Raw genomic sequence first — 11,271 nt, forward strand, 5'->3', positions numbered from 1 at the left:
GTCCCACATAGATCCACCTCCCTCAATCTTCGGACACTGTTCTCTGTTTTGCACAGAATTGACCCCTCCACCCCGGCTGCAGCGGTGTTTCTGGATGCGGAGAAAGCGTTCGACACCCTGGAGTAGCCCTTCTTTTTATCGATCATGAGGCGAATGGGCATGCCCGCAATGTTTGTGGCGACAGTGGAGTTACTGTACTCGGCGCCCACCGACCGGATACGTTTAAATGGCACCATTTCTGAGAGCTTTACACTTTCTCGAGGAACCCGTCAGGGATGACCCTTATCCCCGCTCCTGTTCATCCTTGCGATGGACCCCTTGGTGCGTCATTTTCAAGAGAAACACCTCCAAAAAGGGCTTCAGTTTTGCACCGGGCCACTCCTCGTCTCTCTGTACGCAGACGACACGGTCTTGTATGTTCGGACTCCTCGGGCCAATTTGGACCCACTGTTATCGGAGATAGCCCGCTTTGGCGAATATTCAGGCCTCGGAATAAATTGGCATAAATCGTCATTTTTCCGCTTACCCCCTCCACCTCGCAATGGACTTGTGCTTTCCCTCTAGAATGGAGCACCGACTCCGTGAAATATCTGAGAATCCATATCCACCTTGACACGGTGTTCATTATCCGTTTGAACTATGGACATGCCCTAGATTTCTTGGAAGACCATACAGAGCGCTGGCTTCGTCTCCCCTTGTCCATGGCTGGCCGGATTGCCATTATCAAAATGATTGTCCTCCCTCTGTTTTTGTATTTATTCAACAACATTCCAATCCCTCTCACCAAGATTTTTTTTTCGCAACTTCGTTCCTTACTATTGCGCTTAGTGTGGGGCAGTAAAAACCCGCGAGTGGCCTGGCGCACATTGACGCTTCCTTACGAGCGGGGAGGATTCGGAGTACCAGACTTTTTTCTTCATTATTTAGTGGCACAATGTTCGTATGCGCATCCCTGGTTTCACCCAGATGCCAGAATTCCTGATCTGAGGCCAGAGGCCGATATGGCGCTTCCGGTGCCCCTTAATTCCATCCTTCCTAGAGGACTCCCCCGGGACCCACAGGACATACAGCCAGTGTCCACTACATGCTGGGCTTGGGATAAACTACGACGACTACTTCGCATTGAGAAATTGTACTCTTCTGCACTGCCGTTGCCTAACCCTCATTGGCTCCCCATCACAGGCGAATCGGTGGTACAGCGCACATTATCCAAATACCAACTGCATACAGTCTGGGATCTCTTCCCGGACGGTCATGTTTTCTCCCTGACGGAAGATCACCGCTTCGCTGACCGAACATTTATGGACTCTTTCACACTGACTAGACTCCGATCCATGCTCCGTGCTGAATTCCCAACATTCCTGCTCCCTCCTGAGGATGCCCCCGCACTCACATTTATAGTACAGAACCAGACGGGGTCGCACGTTGTCTCCAAGCTCTACAAGCTATGTCTGGCCTCAATTCCTTCCTCAGACGCAGCGGTGCGCGCCGCATGGGAGGGCGACCTGGGCATTCAGATTACAGACGACCAATGGGCGGCGTGCTGTGCTACCACTAGGGACGTGTCCATAAACAGCAGACATAAACTTATACACTTTAAGTTCCTGAGGAGGATGTATCACACTCCTGCACTTGCTCATAGAATTGACTCTAGCAGGCCACACTGCTGCCCTAAGTGCAGAGCCCCGCAGGCGGATTTCGCCCATCTTTCCTGGACATGCCCGCGTTTGCAAGAATACTTGCTAAAGGTGCACCGTGTTTTGGGGGACATATTAGGCATGGAGTTGCAGCCCACCCCTGAAATTGCGTTGCTTGGCTACATTGCAAATTTCCCACGCTCTCTCCGCAAACTGGCATCCATCGGCTTTCTTTTGGCAAAAAGGGAGATTGCGCTGCTCTGGTGCGCTAGGCGCGCTCCAATCGTCCGCGCTTGGCTCCGTAGTATGGCCTACTGCAATGTTAACAGTGTAGAATATTCAGAGCAGATTCCGGCTGCTTCACGGCCAGTAGACATTTGGGGGCCATATCGGAAATATGTTGTGAAACTTACTCAGGAGACACAATCCCAATCGATTAATTCCATTGTACCGGAGGGGGTGGGCTAGGATGGGCTCCATGGCGGTGCTGTGGCTGACTCCACCACTATTTCAGTGTAAGTCACGCGAGATCTACGCAGCTAAATATAGCTGTTTGGCGCACTGGTTTGTGGCATGGGTGTTACATGGGCTGCCTTATGTTGTACCTGTGTCACTGTTGAACTCTACTCCTACTCAAATGGTGTTAAATGAAAACTGACCTGTAGCAGAATGTATGCATTTCTCGATACGCCATACTAAGATTGACACTGTTATTGTGCTGATTGATCTGCTGTACCGTTCTCGCAAACTTACTGATATGATTTGCTCTCTGTATGTTGTTTATTTTTTTCCGTTCCTATAGGATTATTGTAATTATGGTTCCCTCAAAAACAAAATTGTACAACTGGAATGTGTCATGCAAGAAGTCCGCAATCCCTCTGTGCGAATATCTGATTACTGGATAATGCTCACCGTCCACCTGATTCTTCTGTATGTAAGAGTGGATTACTTATTTGTGCAATAAAAAAGATTTTTTTTTTTTAAACTTTTTGCGTAAACTTATTTCGGTCCCTATTGCTACCCTCGTCTTCAGTCTACAAGAAGAATTGGGGGTTGGCTACATTTCGGACCAGATTGCAGTTGCCCCGTTGCTACGTTGGCTGAGAATTTAGGCCCAATTTCTCCACATTTAAACTAACTCATAATCTCGGATTGCATCGCATTGGAGGGGGCCCTACATATTCCTTGGCTGAAATATATAAAGGAACAGACAAGATGTCTTGGTTGTCCAGAGCTGTTCCAGACCCTGAGGCGTTTGGGCAAGGCCGCCATTAGAGAATTTAAACTGCAGTTCATGGATAGGCGGCAAGGCCTTAGGGAGGAGATCGAAGTAGTCAAACCCTCAGTGAGAAGGTTTGTCACACTGAGCCTGGGTACGCAGGTGAAACCATATTTATCTTATGTTAACTAACCATATCATTGTTTTGTCTTGATGAGGTTCCGTCTAAATATGGTCCCCTGGTTGCTGGCATTTCTCAAAGGTTATTCGAAACCGGAACTATTAATCCCCTGCCCCTGTGATAATTTCTCGGAACCGGATACCCTGCATCCAATATTTTTCTGCGCCTATTACGATTCATTGCGCAGAAAGCAATTCTTCCCCTCCTCCGAGATTGTTAATTTGTCCAAGTGAAGCCGGCCTTGTTCTATCTTCAAATGCTAGCCTCACCCATGGTTTGTTTTGGGGTGGCAAGTTTTTTCATCGGGCCATTAGACATAGGATTAAGCGGATTAAGCTGCAGTTGCAATAGCTATCCTGTATTATTAATCTGAAAGAGACACGTTAGTGATAGATTCCTTACCTTAGAATATCCCCAGGCATCAGACTGGATCCGGAATGTTTTCGTCAGCAGTACCCCTGCGCGTCGGAAGGTGGCGTTGTGCGGCTCCGCGTCCGTCGCTGGTGGTGTAGGCGCTGAGATGACGTCACAGAGACTACTTAGACACCACCCATGCGCGTTGACATCAGTTCTTTCTTTTTCCGCGTCAGCAAGTGCAGTTCCGGTTAGAGCACGTACCCTAGTCATTTTTTGACTAAACATTTGAGACTTTTTGTCTTCCATGTTTGAGTCTTTGACTCCTGGTGCCACGTAAGGATGCGTGGGTTTAAATTCTGCAGAGCCTGTCGCCGTACGATGTCGGTGGCTGACCTTCATGGCGTCTGTCACTACTGTCTGGGGCGCAACCATGACTTCTTGTTATGTTTCGACTGTCTGGCCATGGCTCCGAAGGCCTTTCGGGGAGCGGTCCTGCAAGCTGCTGGAGGCCCTGCAGTCGTCTCCCCGCCGTTCGAGGTCCAGAGGTCGATCGAGGGACCGCTCGCTGAGCCATCATCATCGCTCCTCGGGGTCGAAGTCTTAACACTCGGAATCGGGTAAGAGACGTCATAAGAAGAAGTCAAAGAAGTGTTTCCGCTCTCTGACGTCCCCCGTCGGTCTCAGGATGAGGGGGCCGGGCGTCCCACCCTGCTGCTCCTTTGGAGCCTGTGAGTCCCGCGGCCTACCCACCTTATGCGGGTCCGTCGGCGACTGCTGCCCAGGTGCAAGAATTTCTTGCTGCCATGGACCACCTTTTCAGGCCTTGGGCTCCCGCCGGCGCGCCTTCGGGCCTCGTGGTCCCAGCTGAGGGCCCTCCCTTGCCGCTGGCTCTACTGCAGGCGCCGCAGGTGGCTCCGGCCCCAGAGTCGCAAGGTCCTCCGCCGGAGGCTCCGATCCCAGCGCTGCAAGGTCCTCCGCCGGCGGCTCTGGCCCCAGCGCCGCCCATGGCTCCGCTCCTGGTGCCGCAGTATGTTCCGTTCGTTCCACCCTTGCCCGGGTTCCCAGACAATTTTGCTTCTGGTTGGGACCCTAATTGTGAGCCGGACCGGCGCCAAGTTGTTCAACCATTTATATTCCCCTTTCCCCCCCCCCACCGCCGCAGCCTGTTCCACGGGCAGTGGAGGTAGGGGACGACTGGGAGGGGTCTGAGAACCCTCTCGCATGGCAGTGCGGTTTCGGAGCAGGAATGGACAGAAGAGTTGGAGGATGCAGGTGGCCTTGACCTCTCCTCTGACCCTTGTTTTCTTTCTCCTCCTCCTGTGGCTATGGAGGAGGGCGCCACATACACTGTGGTGCTCCATAGGGCAGCTGAGGCCCTAGACCTGCCTACGGTGACCCTCAAAACTAATCTCCTCACTGAAGTATATCAGCCGGTGGCAAGCTCTATGGCACTCCTGCTACCGTTCAATGAGGCATTAACTGACTTATTGATGGGCACCTGGTCTAGATCAGCCACGGGGGTTCCCATGGATAAAAACCTAGCCAGGCGTCATTGCCTGGCCCCGGGTGACCCTGATTTTTTGACAACCCACCCTACCCCGGAGAGCCTGGTCATCCAAGCCTCCACTTCCCAAAGCGCATTCCCTACCGCTCCGCCGGAGAAGGAATCCAAGAAGCTGAAACAGTTCGGCAAGAAACAGTTTTCATCTGCCAGCTTAAGGCTGCGGTCGGTGAACACTGCATGACTCTTGGGCCGCTACTCCCATTCTGTGTGGGACAATGTTGCGCAGGTGCTGCCTCGGTGTCCGTAGGGGGTTCGGACAGTGCTTTCCCAAGCTGTTGCCGAGGGGAAAGATGCAGCGAAATTCACCATCCGGTGTGAACTGGACACCGCGGACTCACTGGGTAGGGCGATTTCCACGACAGTGGCCCTCCGTCGCCACACCTGTTTGCGGTCCACTGGGTTTTCAGGGGATGTGCAAAGTTCTCTTATGGACATGTCCTTTGATGGTACTCGCCTGTTTGGCGATAAGGCAGATAGTGCGCTGGAGCATTTTAAGGACTCCCGGGCTACGGCCAAGTCCTTGGGTCTCTCCACTACGCGCCAGGCCACGTCTGCTTTTGTTCCTTTCATGGCCAAGGAAGGGGCACCCGACACGTTCGTTCAGTCAGAAGCCTGCGCAGAGCCAACATCAGCGCGGACATGGTACCTGCTTGCGGGACATGGTACCTGCTGCGGCAGGACAGGGGGCCAACGTGCGGGGCAGTCCACCTCCGCTCCTGCAGCATCCGCCTCAAAGCCTTCCTATTCTGAGCTTTGGGGCACTCCCCACACCAGTGGGCGGGAGGATTCATTATCACCCCCCCCCACTGATGTTCCGTTACCTCAGACAAGTGGGTGCTGCAAATCGTCAGAAGGGGCTACTCCCTCCCCTTCGAGTCTGCCCTTCCAGCCATGCCACCTCAGTTCCACCGCATGTCGGGGGACCATTTTGCGCTTCTCCAGCACGAAGTCATGGCCCTTTTGGCCAAAGGGGCCATCAAGAGTGTTCCTGGGCCAGAAGTAGGACGTGGTTATTATTCCCACTACTTTCTGGTCCCCAAGAAGGAGAAAGGGGGCCTGCGCCCATATTGGACCTCAGGAATGTCAACCGCTTCCTCCGGAAGGAGAAGTTCAAGATGTTGACTCTGGTCTTGGCTGCCGTCGACCCTGGAGACTGGATGGTAGCGATGGACTTGCAGGACGCATATTTTCATATCCCCGTCCTGCCGGCCCACCGGCGTTACCTGCGGTTCATGGTAGGGCAAGAGCATTTTCAGTTTGCTGTACTCCCCTTCAGCCTTACCATTGCCCCTCGGGTGTTCATGAAAGTGATGGCGGTGGTCGCAGCTCATCTGCGCAGATAAGGGGTTCCAGTCTTCCCCTATCTCGACGACTGGTTGTTTAAGGTGGGCTCGCCCCAGGCAGTCGTCTCCCACCTCCAGACTATGGCCGACCTTCTGCATTTGCTGGGGTTCTCCATCAACGTGCCGAAGTCACACCTGATTCCTTCTCAGAAGCGCCCCTTCATTGGAGCGGTTCTGGATTCAACGCTGTTTCGGGTTTATCCTCCCGAACAGCGAGTCTGGGATATTCAGGCTATGATTCCGATCTTTCAGCCTCTATCCCGGGTTTTAGTCAAGATGACTCTCCTGCATCCTGCTAGTGTAACATGCCAGGTGGCATATGCGGGCTCTGCAGTGGGACCTGAAGTTCCAGTGGGCACAGCATCAGGGCAACCTGTCCGATCACGTCCAGATCTCAGGGGGCTTTGCACAACAATTGCAGTGGTGGCTCACAAATCGTGATTGAGTCAAAGGCAGATCCCTCTCCCTTCCCCAACTTGAGCACACAGTGGTGACGGATACGTTCCTCCTGGGATGGGGCGGCCACTTGGGAGAGGCGGAGATCAGAGGCCTTTGGTCTTTGGCAGAGTCCCTGCTCCATATCAATCTTTTGGAACTTTGTTCTCAGACAACACCTTCGCTATGTGGTACTGCAACAAACAGGCCGGGGTGGGGTCGTGGACCCTATGTCAGGAGCCTCTGCGCCTCTGGTCATGGCTGAAAGATCAAGGCATTACTGTGGTTGTTCAACACCTGGTTCTCTGAACGACAGGGCGGACGAACTCAGCCGCCGGTGCATGATGGATCACGAATGGCTTCTGAACTCTGACGTGGCGCACGGTCTCTTTCTGCAGTGGGGACAGCCTTGGTTAGATCTATTCGCCACCGAAGAGCACACGCAATGTCTTCAGTTCTGCACGTTGGAATTTCCAAGGTTGCACTCGCTCGGCGACGCTTTCCGTCACGAGTGGATCTGCGGTCTGTTGTACGCCTTTCCGCCTATACCATTTCTGCCCAGAGTGCTGAAGAAGATTCGGAGGGACTGCGCCCAAGTCATCCTTGTGGCTCCGGATTGGACACGGAGATACTGGTATCCCGAGATACTCAGCATGGCGATTGATCCCCCGATCCGACTGCTTCTTGGGGAGGATCTTCTGTTTCAGCAGCAGGGGACGGTACTCCACCCGAACCTGTCCAGGCTTCACCTCCATGCGTGGAGATTGAGAGGCGACAGTTGACAGCTTTCAACCTTCCTCCCGAAGTCTGTGATGTCATTCTGGCAGCCAGGCGTCCCTCCACTAAAACGGTATACGCCTGAAGGTGGAACAAATTTGTGGCATGGTGCACAGCAAAGGCTGTGGATCCCCTTTCTGCCCCTCTTTCTGAAGTCCTTCTGTTCCTTCTCTCTTTGGTCCATTAGGGCTCTGCTCTGGGCACTATCAAAGGTTATCTTTCGGCCATCTCCGCCTTTTTACGGCTTCCAGATCCGCCTTCTCTTTTTGTCCCCGGTTGTTAATCGCTTCCTCAAAGGAATTACACACATGTTTCCTCCTGTGCCTTTCATATTTGCCTAAATGGGACTTAAGTCTTGATTGACCTATCTGATGTGCACTCCCTTTGAGCCCCTTCATAACTGTCCCTTAAGTCTTCTCGCTCTCAAGACGGCTTTCCTGGTAGCTATCACCTCTGCCAGAAGAGTGAGTGAGCGCCAGGCTCTTTCTTCTAAACCTCCTTTTCTTTCTGTTCATCCGGACAAGGTGGTTTTAAGGACTAGTCCTTCTTTCTTGCCAAAGGTTGTCACGCCCTTCCTCATCGGGCAGACCATCACCTTGCCCACCTTCTTTCCGGCTCTGCATCCTTCAAAAGAGGAAGAGAGGCTCCACCATCTGAACCCAAAACTTGCGCTCTCGTTCTATCTGAAGCACACACAACAGTTCCGGGTGGATGACCAACTTTTTGTTGGCTATGTGGGCGACAAAAAAGGTTGGGCCATGCACAAACGATCCATCTCTCGGTGGGTCGTTCTGTGCATTAAAGCATGTTACTCGTTGGCTAAGATGGATCCTCCTGTGGGGTTGCATACCCATTCTACCAGGGCAACGGCAGCCACTACTACGTTGGGACGCGGCGTTCCCTTGCAGGACATCTGTCAGGCTGCTACGTGGTGCCACGCTGCACATGTTTACCAAGCATTATTGCCTTGACAGTCAAGTCCGGGGAGACAGCTTCTTTGGCCGTTCTGTTCTCGGTGACTTTATGGTGTAATCTTGTTCGCAGACCCTCCACCGGGGGTGGTATTGCTGAGGTACCTATTCTAAGGTAAGGAATCTATCACTAACGTCTCTCTTTCAGATGCACAAGTTACTACTTGTCTAACGATATATCTGTAAGAGACATTAGTTAGTGATAGATTCCTTACCGCCCCACCCATCCTCCCCGTTCTGTGAACTGATTTCTAAGGTTAAGGTCATCCCTTTCAGGACCCTAGCTTCATGGTACCAGTGGTCAGTTTCTTGCATGGCTCTGCGTTCCTAGTGCGGAAAGTTGTCTACAGAACTGATGTCAACGCGCATGTGTGGCGCCTAAGTAGACTTCGTCACGTCATCTCGGTGCCTACGATGCCAGCGACTGACATGGAGCCGCACAATGCCACCTTCCGACGTGCACGGTTACTGCTGACGAAAACTTTCCGGATCCAGTCTGACGCCTGGGGATATTCTAAGTTATGGAAGCTATCACTAACTAATGTCTCTTACAGATATATCGTTACACAAGTAGTAACTTGTGTGTCAGTGTAAATATGCTCTTTTAAATCATGTTATGTATTTTGTAATGAGATATTACCTATGGTCTTGGCTCACTGCTGTAGCACTGCTGCACTTTATATGATATATCCTTTAGAGGTTTTTAACAAAGTCACTGTAACAGTAATGCTGGTTGCTTTTATCATTTGATGTATTTCGATAAAATGTATATTTTTATAAATTTGTTCGCTTTTATGTCTCTTGGCTGCCGAATAAAGTACTTTTGACTTGACTTGATAGAGATGTAAGAGAGAGGGCAGAATAGCCTCATAGGCTGCTATTATGTGTCTTGAAAGTAGAAGTTGTTCCTTTAAGAATCCAGAGACCACCAGTATCCCATCATACACAGCTATTGATAGTTACTTAAGTTCTTTTTTCCGGCTCCTACTAACAGGACCCTGGAGCATTGAGCTCGACCAATTTGTTTTTTTCCTTCTAAATTCACTTCTGAATTGACCTAATAGCTACTTCACTCAAAGTCTTTGGCCTTTCCCTACCCTTTTCTGTCTTTTTCTGATAGACATTTCCACAGTTTTTAGGTCGAGCTCTCTCGACCTATTGTCATCGAGTTGCTCCTCAAGGGAGCTAGACTGGTGCACGAGCGCCGATTGCACATCGTGGACGCGCATAGCCAGCCAGCCCCTCCCCCCCCTCCCAGCCAGCCCGCCCCCCAGCCGTGCACATCACAATCACGCACGCACACAGCCACACGGAAGCAAACACACGCACACACACACACACACACACGTGCCAAGCCACACTTACCGCCTCAGCCGCCACTCCTGACTTCTGCTGCCACCTGTCCTCTGGCCATCCACTCCATGGGCTCGGGCTTCTTGCAAAGACGGAAGTCCCGCCCCTCGACAGCCGTGAGCGTGCACATCCCGAAACCGGAAGTTCGGGAGCTTGCACGCTCACGGCTTGTTGAGTTAGATGTCATTGTGTTCTCATTTCCGTGACTTTGCCCCGGAAATGGAATACGGGCTAGCATGGCAACCTGCTTTTTGCGTTCCATAAACATGGCGGCCATTTAAAGAGGTTGTAAGCGCTGCGCTGCTCGATAACGTCTAGATGTTAGTGAACGAGCACGAAGATGAAGCTAACCCGTAAGCTAGTGCTGTCACGGGCCAAGGCATGCGAGCTGGAGAGCGTGAGGAAACTGAACTGCTGGGGCAGCCGGTTAAGCGATATCTCAGTTTGCCGAGAGATGCCCAACATCGAGGTGATCACCCTCAGCGTCAACCAGATCGCCAGCCTGCAGCCCCTTAGCCAGTACCAGAACCTGGCCGAGCTCTATCTGCGAAAGAACAACATCCAGAGCCTGCGTGAGATCTGTCACCTGCAGGGGCTGCCCAGCCTGCGGGTGCTTTGGCTGGCGGAGAACCCCTGCTGCGGCCCGGACCCCCACCGATACCGGATGACGGTCCTGAGGACCCTGCCCAGTCTGCAGAAGCTAGACAACTAGGCCGTGGGCGAGGATGAGCTGGCCCAGGCCAAGGAGGAAGGGGACCTCCTGCTGCCGCCTTCTGCCAGCGTGGGCAATGGTTGCCATCCGACGCCCGCGGTGCAACAGACACGGAGAGCGACCAACTCAACTTCAGCATGGAGGAGACCAACAAGATCAGGGAGCAGCTGGGCATGAAGCCCCTTCCCCGGAACAAGTTCTCTTCTTTTGCGTCCCCAAAGCAGACCGGGAGTGGCACCTGGAAGAGAGAGGGGGATAACGTGGTTAGTGCCATCCTGCTGCTGCTGCAAGAGCTCAACAGAGACGGGCTGCAGGCCGTGCACCAGACAGCAGGGGACATGCTGCAGGTGCTGCAGCAGAATGACCTTCAGGGCGAAACGCAGGAGGAAGCCAGTGCCTGACAGGACGAGTAAGGCGGAGCTGGTTGGAATGTTATGTACTCCGTGCACAGACAGGAAATCGTGGCTGAAGGGCAGATGGGGGAATGGTAAGAGGATCATTGTGCCTTACACTTTGGCATGGGCTGGATGTGGGCTGAAATCGGTTTCCTGCAGCGCACACCACTAACCAGGTGAAGAATGTAACTGGATGGACAGATGCATTAAATGGTGTTTCGAAAAACACTACGGAATATGTTTTACAGACTGCAGAACACCAAAAAAAGCAGAGATCCTGCAATTTCGAGCAGATCAGTCTCTGGCGAATATACATCTGAAGTTGTC

At 52.4% G+C, this 11,271-nt stretch overlaps 1 pseudogene; it reads left to right on the forward strand.

The window, feature by feature from the left end:
* The first annotated feature begins 10,111 nt into the window (after positions 1–10,111).
* On the forward strand, positions 10,112–10,950 carry LOC147676808 (cilia- and flagella-associated protein 410 pseudogene; annotated as a pseudogene).
* Positions 10,951–11,271: the final 321 nt, after the last annotated feature.

The sequence above is a fragment of the Lissotriton vulgaris genome, chromosome 12 (genome assembly GCF_964263255.1).
Source record: "Lissotriton vulgaris chromosome 12, aLisVul1.2, whole genome shotgun sequence".
Lineage (NCBI taxonomy): Eukaryota > Metazoa > Chordata > Amphibia > Caudata > Salamandridae > Lissotriton > Lissotriton vulgaris.